General features: G+C 39.6%; 1 protein-coding gene across 1 annotated transcript in view; it reads left to right on the top strand.

The window, feature by feature from the left end:
- SUCNR1 (succinate receptor 1) overlaps positions 1 to 12,035 on the top strand; it is a gene marked incomplete at its 3' end in the record, with an annotated part of 45,351 nt that overhangs the window by 30,571 nt on the left and 2,745 nt on the right.

The following is a 12,035-nucleotide window of genomic DNA, read 5'->3' as shown; positions in this document are numbered from 1 at the left end:
CAGAAATTGTGGAATGGGAAGTTGCTGGGAATAGAGTAAAAAATAATATTGAAAAATTACCAATGAGCTAGAAACTAAAGCCTATTATTATTTTTTAAAAGACCATTGACCTTCGGCTGTATTCCTAAGAATTTTTAATTTTTAATATTATACATGCTGATATGCAGGAAAAAAATAGGAAGTCCAGATAAACCAAAAGGAGAAAGGACACAATAAAAATTATCTGGAATCTCATCACTAGGGATAAAAGTATTAATACTTTGGTACATGTCCTAAGCTTTCTAAGGTTTATTAATTTCAGATGTAAATTTCTAATTTTTTTGGTTAATTTTCATCTAAAAAATTGATCTTAGAAGATATATATATCAAATTTTACCTTCTACAGCAATATGTCTAAATCACAGCTATCACTCCTCCAGTTGCCAGTTTTGAATATTTGTCATACTATATGCAGCAGCATCTTTTATAGGGAAATAGAGCACAGAGCTTAATTTGGTGGACTTACTACTTATCTGACCTTGGAGGAAATATTTATAAAGATGTTTTGTAAACAGTCAAGTGTTTATATTCCTCTTTCCACTGAGCAAGCATTTACAGACCATCTACTTACCTGGTAGTCACTGTACCAGGTGTAGAAGGTAAACTGTGAGTAAGATAAAGTTGTGAGAAATGCTAAGAGCAAGGTAAGTATACAATGCGGCGGGGAGGGGTTGCTAATTAGACTAGGGAGTCAGAGATCCTATCTTGGGAAACCCACACATAAATTGAGGTCTGAAAAGAGTGTAGATGTAAGACAGAGTATGTGATGGAGCAAGGATCGTAGGGGGAAAGTGTCAGAGAAAAATTCAATGAATTGAACATTAGGAAAGTTCTCTGTGCATTCAAAGGGCAGGAAGAAAGATGAGAAAGGAGGAGAATAATACCAGGTGAGACTGAAGTGGAGTCCAGGAGCCAGACCATGCAGGCCTTGAAGTCTCTTTAAAAATTTTGGACTTTATTCCTTAGACAGTGAAAAGTCATTGAAACGTTTTGGTTGAGGAGAGTAATATGATTGGAATTTTGATTGTAGTTTTTCTAAGATTGTTTAGCTATCATGTTGAAGGTAGATTAAAAGGGGGCAAGAGAAGATGTGAGGAGACCATGGAAGGATATGGTATAGTCCAAGATGATAGTAGCCCGGATTAGAATGGTGATGAAGGAGATGGAGCAATAGTGGTGAATTTGAGAAATATCCAGACATTATAGTCAACGAGACATGGATAGTTTAGTTGTTATTGGAGGTGAGCAACAGATGACTTCAAGGATGTTGCTCGGATGTCTGAGGTGACCACCTGGGTAAATGGTGTGGCCATTCACTGAGTTAGGTGGAGGTACAGCAAGACTGAGAAGGAAGTTGGAGAGCTTATATAGGATTTCTGGAGGTAGAGGTACCTCTGAGAGATCAATCCGTGGTAATAAGTATAAACCACTAGAGCTTATAAGACAGGTCTGTGCTGGGATAAACATTGAGAGGTTGATATGTGGATGGTCATTAAAGATAGAAAGTGGATGAGATCATCCGGGCAGAGCCTAGATAAAGAAGGTGTTCAATACTGATCCTTGAGGAACTTAACATTTAATGCTTAACACGAAAAGGCTTAGGTCACAAAAGAGCCTGCAAAGAACAACCAGGGAGAAAGAAGGAAAACTAGGAGACTGTCAAGTCAGAGAAGGCAAAGGAAGAGAGTGCTTCCAGAAGTTATGGTATGAAAAACAGCTGAGAAGTCAAGTAAGAAGATGACTGAAAAATGAGCATTAGATGGAGGAACGTGGAGGCTATTTTGGTGGAATGATGGATCAGGAGCCAAATTAGAGTATGTTGAAAAGGGAATAGGGTGTCAGGATGTCAAAACAATTAGTGAAGACAGCTATTTTTGTTGCTCAAGGTATGACAAGGAGAGAAACATGTGAAACCAGGGAGAGTTGTTGATGTCTTATCTATGCCTTGTTTATCTTTTTATTTCTTTTTTAAACTTAACTTTTATTTTATATTGGAGTATAGCTGATTTACAATGTTGTGTTAGTTTCAGGTGTATAGCAAAGTGGTTCAGATATACATATATCCATTCTTTTTCAGATTCTTTTCCCATATAGGTTATCACAGAATATTGAGTAGAATTCCCTGTGCTATACAGTAGGTCCTTGTTGGTTATCTATTTTATACATAGTAGTGTGTATATGTTCATCCCAAACTCCTAATTTATCCCTCCCCCGCTCACCTTTCCCCTTTGGTAATCATTAATGTATTTTTGAAGTCTGTGAGTCTGTTTCTGTTTTGTAAATAAGTTCATTTGTGTCATATTTTAGATTCCACATATAAGGGATATATGATATTTGTCTTTCTCTGTCTGACTTACTTCACTTAGTATGATACAGATGCATTCTTATTAACTAAAGTCCACATTAGAGATATACATTAGAGATCACTCTTTGTGTTGTACATTCTCTGGGTTTGGATGATGCATAATGACAAGTATCCACCATTCCAGCATCATACAGAACAGTTTCACTGTCCTAAAAATCCTTTGTGCGCCACCTGATCATCCTTCCCTCCCTCCCCCCAAACCCCTGGTAACCCCTGATCTTTTTATTATCCTTATAGTTTTGCATTTTCCAGAATGTCATAGAGTTGGAATCACAGAATGTAGCCTTTTCAGATTGGCTTCTTTCGCTTGTTAATATGCATTTAAGGTTCCTCCATATCTTTTCATGGCTTGCTAGCTCATTTGATTTCAGCACTGAATGATATTCCATTGTCTGGATGAACCACCGTTTATTTATCCATTCACCTGCCAAGGGACATCTTGATTGCCTCCAAGTTTTGGCATTTGGGAATAAAGCTGCCATAAACATCTGTGTGTGTATTTTTTGTGGGCCTAAGTTTTCAACTCCTTTAGGTAAACACCAAGGAACGTGATTGCTGGATGTTACGGTAAGAGTATGTTTAGTTTTGTATGAAACTGCCAAACTATGCCTGAAAGTGACTGCACCATTTTGCATCCCCACCAGCAAAGAATAAGAGCTCCTGTCGCTGCCCCATATCCTCACAGATACTTGGTGGGTAGTGTTTTGGATTTTAGCTACTCTAATATGTGTGCAGTAGTTTCTCACTGTTGTTTTAATTAGCAACTCCCTAAGAACATACGATGTGAAGCATCTTTTCATATGCTTATTTTCCATCTGTATCTCTTTTTTGGTGAGGTGTCTGATCAGATCTTTGGCCCATTTAAAAAATTGGCGTGTTTTTTCTTATTGCTGTGTGTTAAGAGGTCTTTGTATATCTTAGACACCCATCCTTTATCGGTTACATGCTTTGCAAATATCTTCTCCCGATCTGTGGCTTGTCTTTTCATTCTCTTAATCAAATATACATTTTGAGTAGTGATACCATGTAGGGAATAAGTTCATAGGTTTCAAAGTGGCTACATTTAGTTGATGAAGAAATTTCCCTAATTCTCAGTATGGCTCGTTTGGAGCAGAAAACTTTATATTTGGGTGTTTGGGAGTGGTTGCTAAAAATTGCGTCTTACTTTATGCCTGTGAGTCCTCCTGCTGACCAGGAGGGCCTTGCTGGCTGAGGACAGTATTCCTGCCAATATGCAGGCTCATTCCTGGAAATTCCTTGTGGCCACCACATGGCCTCTGACTGAGGTCTCTCCTCACTAATCCATTCTGCTACCAGCTGCCAGACTAATCTTAAAATACTGCTTTCATCACCACCTAGTGATTCCCTGTTGCCTGTCTCAGCAAGTCTAAACAATTGGCTTCCCTTTTTATGGTATTTTTATTTATTTATTTATTTATTAACATCTTTATTGGAGTATAATTGCTTTACAATGGTGTGTTAGTTTCTGCTTTATAACAACATGAATCAGCTATACATATACGTATATCCCCATATGTCCTCCCTCTTGCGTCTCCCTCCCACCCTCTCTATCCCACCCCTCTAGGTGGTCACAAAGCACTGAGCTGATCTCCCTGTGCTATGCAGCTGCTTCCCACTAGCTATCTATTTTACATTTGGTAGTATATAGAATTCCGTACAACTCTCTCACTTCGTCCCAGCTTACCCTTCCTCCTCCCCGTATCCTCAAGTCCATTCTCTACGTCTGCGTCTTTATTCCTGTCCTGCCCCTAGGTTGTTGAGAAACTTGTTTTTTTTTTTTTTTAGATTCCATATATATGTGTTAGCATACAGTATTTGTTTTTCTCTTTCTGACTTACTTCACTCTGTATGACAGACTCTAGGTCTATCCACCTCACTACAAATAACTCAATTTCGTTTCATTCTATGGCAGAGTAATATTCCGTTGTATATTTGTGCCACATCTTCTTTATCCATTCATCTGTCAATGGACACTCAGGTTGCTTCCATGTCCTGGCTATCGTAAATAGAGCTGCAATGAACATTGTGGTACATGACTCTTTTTGAACTATGGTTTTCTCAGGGTATATACCCAGTAGTGGGAGTGCTGGGTTGTATGGCGGTTCTATTTTTACTTTTTTAAGGAACCTCCATACTGTTGTCCATAGTGGCTGTATCAATTTACATTCCCACCAACAATGCAAGAGGGTTCCCTTTTCTCCATACCCTCTCCAGCATTTATTGGTTATAGATTTTTTGATGATGCCCATTCTGACTGGTGTGAGGTGATACCTCATTTTAGTTTTGGTTTGCATTTCTGTAATGATTAGTGATGTTGAGCATCCTTTCATGTGTTTGTTGGCAATCTGTATATCTTCTTTGGAGAAATGTCTATTTAGGTCTTCTGCCCATTTTTTGATTGGGTTTTTTGTTTCTTTGATATTGAGCTGCATGAGCTGCTTGTAAATTTTGGAGATTAATCCTTTGTCAATTGCTTCATTTGCAAATATTTTCTCCCATTCAGAGGGCTGTGTTTTCGTCTTGTTTATGGTTTCCTTTGCTGTGCAGAAACTTTTAAGTTTCATTAGGTCCCATTTGTTTATTTTTGTTTTATTTTCATTTCTCTACAAGGTGGGTCAAAAAGGATCTTGTTGTGATTTATGTCAAAGAGTGTTCTGCCTATGTTTTCCTCTAAGAGTTTTATAGTGTCTGGCCTTACATTAAGGTCTTTAATCTATTTTGAGTTTATTTTTATGTATGGTGTTAGGGAGTGTTCTAATTTCATTCTTTTACATATAGCTGTCCAGTTTTCCCAGCACCACTTATTGAAGAGGCTGTCTTTTCTCCATTGTATATTCTTGCCTCCTATCAAAAATAAGGTGACCATATGTGCGTGGGTTTATCTCTGGGCTTTCTATCCTGTTCCATTGATCTATATTTCTGTTTTTGTGCCAGTACCATATTGTCTTGATTACTGTAGCTTTGTAGTATAGTCTGAAGTCAGGGAGCCTGATTCCTCCAGCTCCATTTTTTTTTTTTCAAGATTGCTCTGGCTATTCGGGGTCTTTTTTGTATCCATACAAATTGTGAAATTTTTTGCTCTAGTTCTGTGAAAAATGCCATTGGTAGTTTGATAGGGATTTCATTGAATGCATAGATTGCTTTGGGTAGTATAGGCATTTTCACAATGTTGATTCTTCCAATCCAGAAACATGGTATATCTCTTTATCTGTTTGTATCCTCTTTAATTTCTTTCATCAGTGTCTTATGGTTTTCTGCATAGAGATCTTTTGTCTCCTTAGGTAAACATTCCTAGGTATTTTATTCTTTTTGTTGCAATGATAAATGGGAGTGTTTCCTTAATTTCTCTTTCAGATTTTTCATCATTAGTGTATAGGAATGCAAGAGATTCTATGCATTAATTTTGTATCCTGCTACTGTACCAAATTCATTGATTAGCTCTAGGAGTTTTCTGGTAGCATCTTTAGGATTCTCTATGTATAGTATCATGTCATCTGCAAACAATGACAGCTTTACTTCTTCTTTTCCAACTTGGATTCCTTTTATTTCATTTTCTTCTCTGATTGATGTGGCTAAAAGTTCCAAAACTGAGTTGAATAATAGTGGTGAGAGTGGGCAACCTTGTCTTGTTCCTAATCTTAGTGGAAATGGTATCAGTTTTTCCCACTGAGAATGATGTTTCCTGTGGGTTTGTCATATATGCCCTTTATTATGTTGAGGTACGTTCCCTCTATGCCTACTTTCTGGAGGGTTTTTATCATAAATGGGTGTTGAATTTTGTCTAAAGCTTTTTCTGCATCTATTGAGATGATTATATGGTTTTTCTCCTTCATTTTATTAATATGGTGTATCACATTGATTGATTTGCATATATTGAAGAATCCTTGCATTCCTGGGATAAACCCCACTTGATCATGGTGTATGATCCTTTTAATGTGTTGTTGGATTCTGTTTGCTAGTATTTTGTTGAGGATTTTTGCATCTATTTTCATCAGTGATATTGGCCTGTAGTTTTCTTTCTTTGTGACATCTTTGTCTGGTTTTGCTATCAGGGTGATGGTGGTCTCGTAGAATGAGTTTGGGAGTGTTCCTTCCTCTACTATATTTTGGAAGAGTTTAAGAAGGATAGGTGTTAGCTCTTCACTAAATGTTTGAGAGAATTCGCCTGTGAAGCCATGTGGTCCTGGGCTTTTGTTTGTTGGAAGATTTTTAGTCACAGTCTCAATTTCAGTGCTTGTGATTGGTCTGTTTATATTTTCTATTTCTTTCTGCTTCAGTCTTGGAAGGTTGTGATTTTTTAAGAATTTGTCCATTTCTTCCAGGTTGTCGATTGTATTGGCATATAGTTGCTTGTAGTAATCTCTCATGATCCTCTGTATTTCTGCAGTGTCAGTTGTTACTTCTCCTTTTCATTTCTAATTTTATTGATTTGAGTCTTCTCCCTTTTTTTCTTGATGAGTCTGGCTAATGGTTTATCAATTTTGTTTATCTTCTCAAAGAACCAGCTTTTAGTTTTATTAATCGTTGCTATTGTTTCCTTCATTTCTTTTTCATTTATTTCTGCTGTGATCTTTATGATTTCTTTCCTTCTGCTAACTTTGGGGTTTTTTTGTTCTTCTTTCTCTAATTGCTTTAGGTGCAAGGTTAGGTTGTTTATTTGAGATGTTTCTTGTTTCTTGAGGTGGGATTGTATTGCTATAAACTTCCCTCTTAGAACTTCTTTTGCTGCATCCCATAGGTTTTAGGTTGTCATGTTTTCACTGTCATTTGCTTCTAGGTATTTTTTTATTTCCTCTTTGATTTCTCCAGTGATCTCTTGGTTATTAAGTATTGTATTGTTTAGCCTCCATGTGTTTGTATTTTTTACAGATTTTTACTGTAATTGATATCTAGTCTCATAGCGTTGTGGTCAGAAAAGATACCTGATATGATTTCAATTTTCTTAAATTTACCAAGGCTTGATTTGTGACCCAAGATATGATCTATCCTGGAGAATGTTCCATGAGCACTTGAGAAGAAAGTGTATTCTGTTGTTTTGGATGGAATGTCCTATAAATATCAATTAACTCCACCTTGTTTAATGTATCATTTAAGGCTTGTGTTTCCGTATTTATTTTCACTTTGGATGATCTGTCCTTTGGTGAAAGTGGGGTGTTAAAGTCGCCTAGTATGATTTTTTTAGTGTTGATTTCCATTTTTATGGCTGTTAGCATTTGCCTTATGTATTGAGGTGCTCCTGTTGAGTGCATAAATATTTACAATTGTTATATCTTCTTCTTGGATTGATCCCTTGATCATTATGTAGTGTCCTTCTCTGTCCCTTGTAATAGTCTTTATTTTAAAGTCTATTTTGCCTGATATGAGAATTGCTACTCCAGCTTTATTTTGATGTCCATTTGCATGGAATATCTTTTAAAATCCCTTCACTTTCAGTCTATATGTGTCCCTAGGTCTGAAGTGGGTCTCTTGTAGACAGAATATATATGGGTCTAGGTTTTGTATCCATTCAGCCAGTCTATGTCTTTTGGTTGTAGCACTTAATCCACTTATGTTTAGGTAAATATTGATATGTATGTTCCTATGACCATTTTCTTAATTGTTTTGGGTTTGTTATTGTAGGTCTTTTCCTTCTCTTGTGTTTCCTGCCTAGAGAAGTTCCTTTAGCATTTGTTGTAAAGCTGGTTTGGTGGAGCTGAATTCTCTTAGCTTTTGTTTGTCTGTAAAGCTTTTAATTTCTCCATCAAATCTGTATGAGATCCTTGCTGGCTAGAGTAATTTTGGTTGTAGGTTTTTCTCTCTCATCACTTTAAATATGTTCTGCCACTCCCTTCTGGCTTGCAGAGTTTCTGCTGAAAGATCAGCTGCTAACCTTATGGGGATTCCCTTGTATGTTATCTGTTGTTTTTCCCTTGCTGTTTTTAATATTTTTTCTTTGTATTTAACTTTTGATAGTTTGATTAACATGTGTCTTGGCGTGCTTCTCCTTGGATTTATCCTGTATGAGACTCTGCACTTCCTGGACTTGATTGACTATTTCCTTTCCCATACTGGGGATGTTTTCAACTATAATCTCTTCAAATATTTTCTCAGTCCCTTTCTTTTTCTCCTCTTCTTCTTGGACCCCTATAATTCGAATGTTGGTGCATGTTAATGTTGTCCCAGAGGTCTCTGAGACTGTCCTCAATTCTTGTCATTCTTTTTGCTTTATTTTGCTCTGTGGTAGTTATTCCCACTATTTTATCTTCCAGGTCACTTATCCGTTCTTCTGCCTCAGTTTTTTGCTATTGGTTCCTTCTAGAGAATTTTTAATTTCATTTATTGTGTTGTCCATCATTGTTCGTTTGCTCTTTAGTTCTTCTAAGTCCTTGTTAAGCGTTTCTTCTATTTTCTCCATTCTATTTCCAAGATTTTAGATAATCTTTACTATCATTACTCCGAATTCTGTTTCAAGTAGACTGTCGATTTCCTCTTCCTTTGTTTGGTCTGGTCGGTTTTTACCTTGCTCCTTCATCTGCTGTGTGTTTCTCTGTCTTCTCCTTTTGCTTAACTTACTGTGTTTGGGTTCTCCTTTTTGCAGGGTGCAAGTTCGTAGTTCCCGTTGTTTTTGGTGTCTGCCCCCAGTGGCTAAGGTTGGTTCAGTGGGTTGTGTAGGCTTCCTGGTGGAGGGGACTGGTGCCTGTGCTTTGGTAGGTGGGGCTGGACCTTGTCTTTCTGGTGGGCAGGACTGCATCCAGTGGTGTGTTTTGGGGTGTCTGTGACTTTATTATGATTTTAGACAGCCTCTCTGCTAATGGGTGGTGTTGTGTTCCTGTCTTGCTAGTTGTTTGGCATAGGGTGTCCAGCCCTGTAGCTTGCTGGTCGTTCAGTTGAGCTGGGTCTCAGCATTGAGATGGAGATATCTGGGAGAGCTTTCACCATTTGATATTACGTGGAGCCGGGACGTCTCTGGTGGACCAATGTCTCAGCTCTCCCACCTCAGAGCCACATTCCTGACACCTGGCCAGAGCACCAAAACCCTGTCAGCCACTCAGCTCAGAAGTACAGGGAGAATGAAAGAAAGAAAGAAAGAAAGAAAGAAAGAAAGAAAGAAAGAAAGAAAGAATAAAATAAAGTTATTAAAATAAAAAATAATTATTAAAAATTAAAAAATTAAAAAGTAATTCAAAAAAGAAAAAAAAAAGAAAGATAGAAATAAGAGAGCACCAAACCAAAAAACAAATGCAGCAATGATAACAAGTGCTAAAATCTATACTAAAAAAAACCCAAAAAAAACCCCCCAAAACAGACAGACAGAACCCTAGGATAAATGGTAAAAGCAAAGCTATGCAGACAAAATCACACAAAGAACCATACAATACACACTCACAAAAAGAGAAAAAGGAAAAAAAAAAATATATCTTTGCTCCCAAATTCCACTGCCTCAGTTTTGGGATGATTCATTGTCTATTCAGGTATTCCACAGATGCAGGTACAGCAAGTTGATTGTGGAGATTTAATCCGCTGCTCCTGAGGCAGCTGGGAGAGATTTCCCTTTCTCTTCTTTGTTCGCACAGCTCCTGGGGATCAGCTTTGGATTTGGACCCGCCTCTGCGTGTAGGTCTCCTGAGGGCGTCTCTCCTTCGCTCACACAGGACGGGGTTAAAGGAGCAGATGCTTCGGGGGCTCTGGCTCACTCAGGCCGGGGGGAGGGAGGGGTACGGATGCAGGGTGAGCCTGCGGTGGCAGAGGCCGGTGTGGCGTTGCACCAGCCTGAGGTGCGCTGTGCGTTCTCCTGGGGAAGTTGTCTCTGGATCACGGGACCCTGGCAGTGGCGGGCTGCACTGGCTCCCAGGAGGGGCGGTGTGGAGAGTGACCTGTGCTCGCACACAGGCTTCTTGGTGGCTGCAGCAGCAGCCTTAGCATCTCATGCCCGTCTCTGGGGTCCGTGCTGATAGCTGCTGCTTGTGCCTTTCTCTTGAGCTTGTTTAGGCGGTGCTCTGAATCCCCTCTCCTCGCTCACCCTGAAACAATGGTCTCTTGCCTCTTCGGCAGGTCCAGACTTTTTCCCGGACTCCCTCCCGGCTAGCTGTGGCGCACTAGCCCCCTTCAGGCTGTGTTCACGCTGCCAACCCCAGTTCTCTCCCTGGGATCCGACCTCCGAAGCCCGAGCCTCGGCTCCCAGCCCCCGCCCGCCCCGGCGGCTGAGCAGACAAGCCTCTCGGGTTGGTGAGTGCTGGTCGGCACCGATCTGTGCGGGAATCTCTCCGCTTTGCCCTCCGCACCCCTGTTGCTGCGCTCTCCTCCGTGGCTCCAAAGCTCCCCCCTCCACCACCCCCGTCTCTGCATGCAAAGGGGCTTCCTAGTGTGTGGAGACCTTTCCTCCTTCACAGCTCCCTCCCACTGGTGCAGGTCCCGTCCCTATTCTTTTGTCTCTGTTTTTTCTTTTTCCTTTTGCCCTACCCAGGTACGTGGGGAGTTTCTTGCCTTTTGGGAAGTCTGAGGTCTTCTGCCAGCGTTCAGTGTTCTGTAGGAGTTGTTCCACATGTAGGTGTATTTCTGATGTATTTGTGGGGAGGAAGGTGATCTCCACGTCTTACTCTTCTGCCATCTTGAAGGTCTCCTATGTCTTGTTTTTAAGACTGACAAGATGAGAGTATCTAAATGATGATCAAAAGGATGCAGTTCAGGTGGAGAAGCTGAAGCGACAGAAAAGAGACAAGATGGATAACGTGTAGGAATCTTGAGAATTTGGGAATGAGTTGGATCTGGAGTAAGCCCAGAGGAATAGATATTCTCTGTTGTCACAGGAAGGAAGGAGGAGAGGACAGTAACGGAGGAAGGAACCAGAGAGTGGACACCCAGTGAACGGGCTCTGTCTCAGGGATTTGTAGGAAAAACTCATCCATGATGAGTAGGACAGAGGTTTAAAACAATTGGAAAGTTATGACAATGAGACATGTAATAAGACGCGGGCAATGTGAGAGAGTAGAATCACATAACCTCAAACACAGAGTGAAACCAATTTGCTTAGTTCTTCAGCATCGTTCAATGTGTCTGCTGCCTGAGGAAGTTCCAATCTAGCTTCTTCTAGTGTTGGACTTTGTGGCAGGTTGCCATGGAAAGCCTTGAGGAGAGGCTCAGAGGAATTTAGGATGTTTTAAAGTAAGTGATTAAAAATAACTTATCAAAATATTGCATTTATCATATCTACAATTCCATGAATTATTTTTGTAAATAAAACACTCTCAAAGTAGCAGCGATCTTGGGAACTCCCTAGCAGTCCAGTGGTTAGGACTCTAGGACTCGGTGCTTTCACTACAGGGGAGCTTGGATCAATCCCTAGTTGAGGAACTAAGATTCCGGAAGCCTCCTCGTGGCACAGCCAAAAAAAAAAAAAGTAGCAGTCATCTTCAACTGAAACAAAACACTTGAATTTGACAAAAATCAATAAAAGTTCTCCAGATGCCTTAATTTCAGAAAATTCTGCTCAGTGTTTACATGCTTCCCAGAAGAGGCGGTTCAGATGCATTTGTTCTTATTTTGCTCTATTTACCAAAATACTATACTAAGAGAATCATTTGATTGCAAGTAACACTCTGAGGCCTATTTGATAGGAAATTTTTAGAAAATT

This window comes from Balaenoptera borealis, assembly GCF_965194805.1.
Source record: "Balaenoptera borealis genome assembly, chromosome: 5".
In the NCBI taxonomy this organism is placed as follows: Eukaryota; Metazoa; Chordata; class Mammalia; order Artiodactyla; family Balaenopteridae; genus Balaenoptera; species Balaenoptera borealis.
Note: the sequence above shows the minus strand (reverse complement) of the source record. Positions and strands in the feature narration are given on the sequence as shown.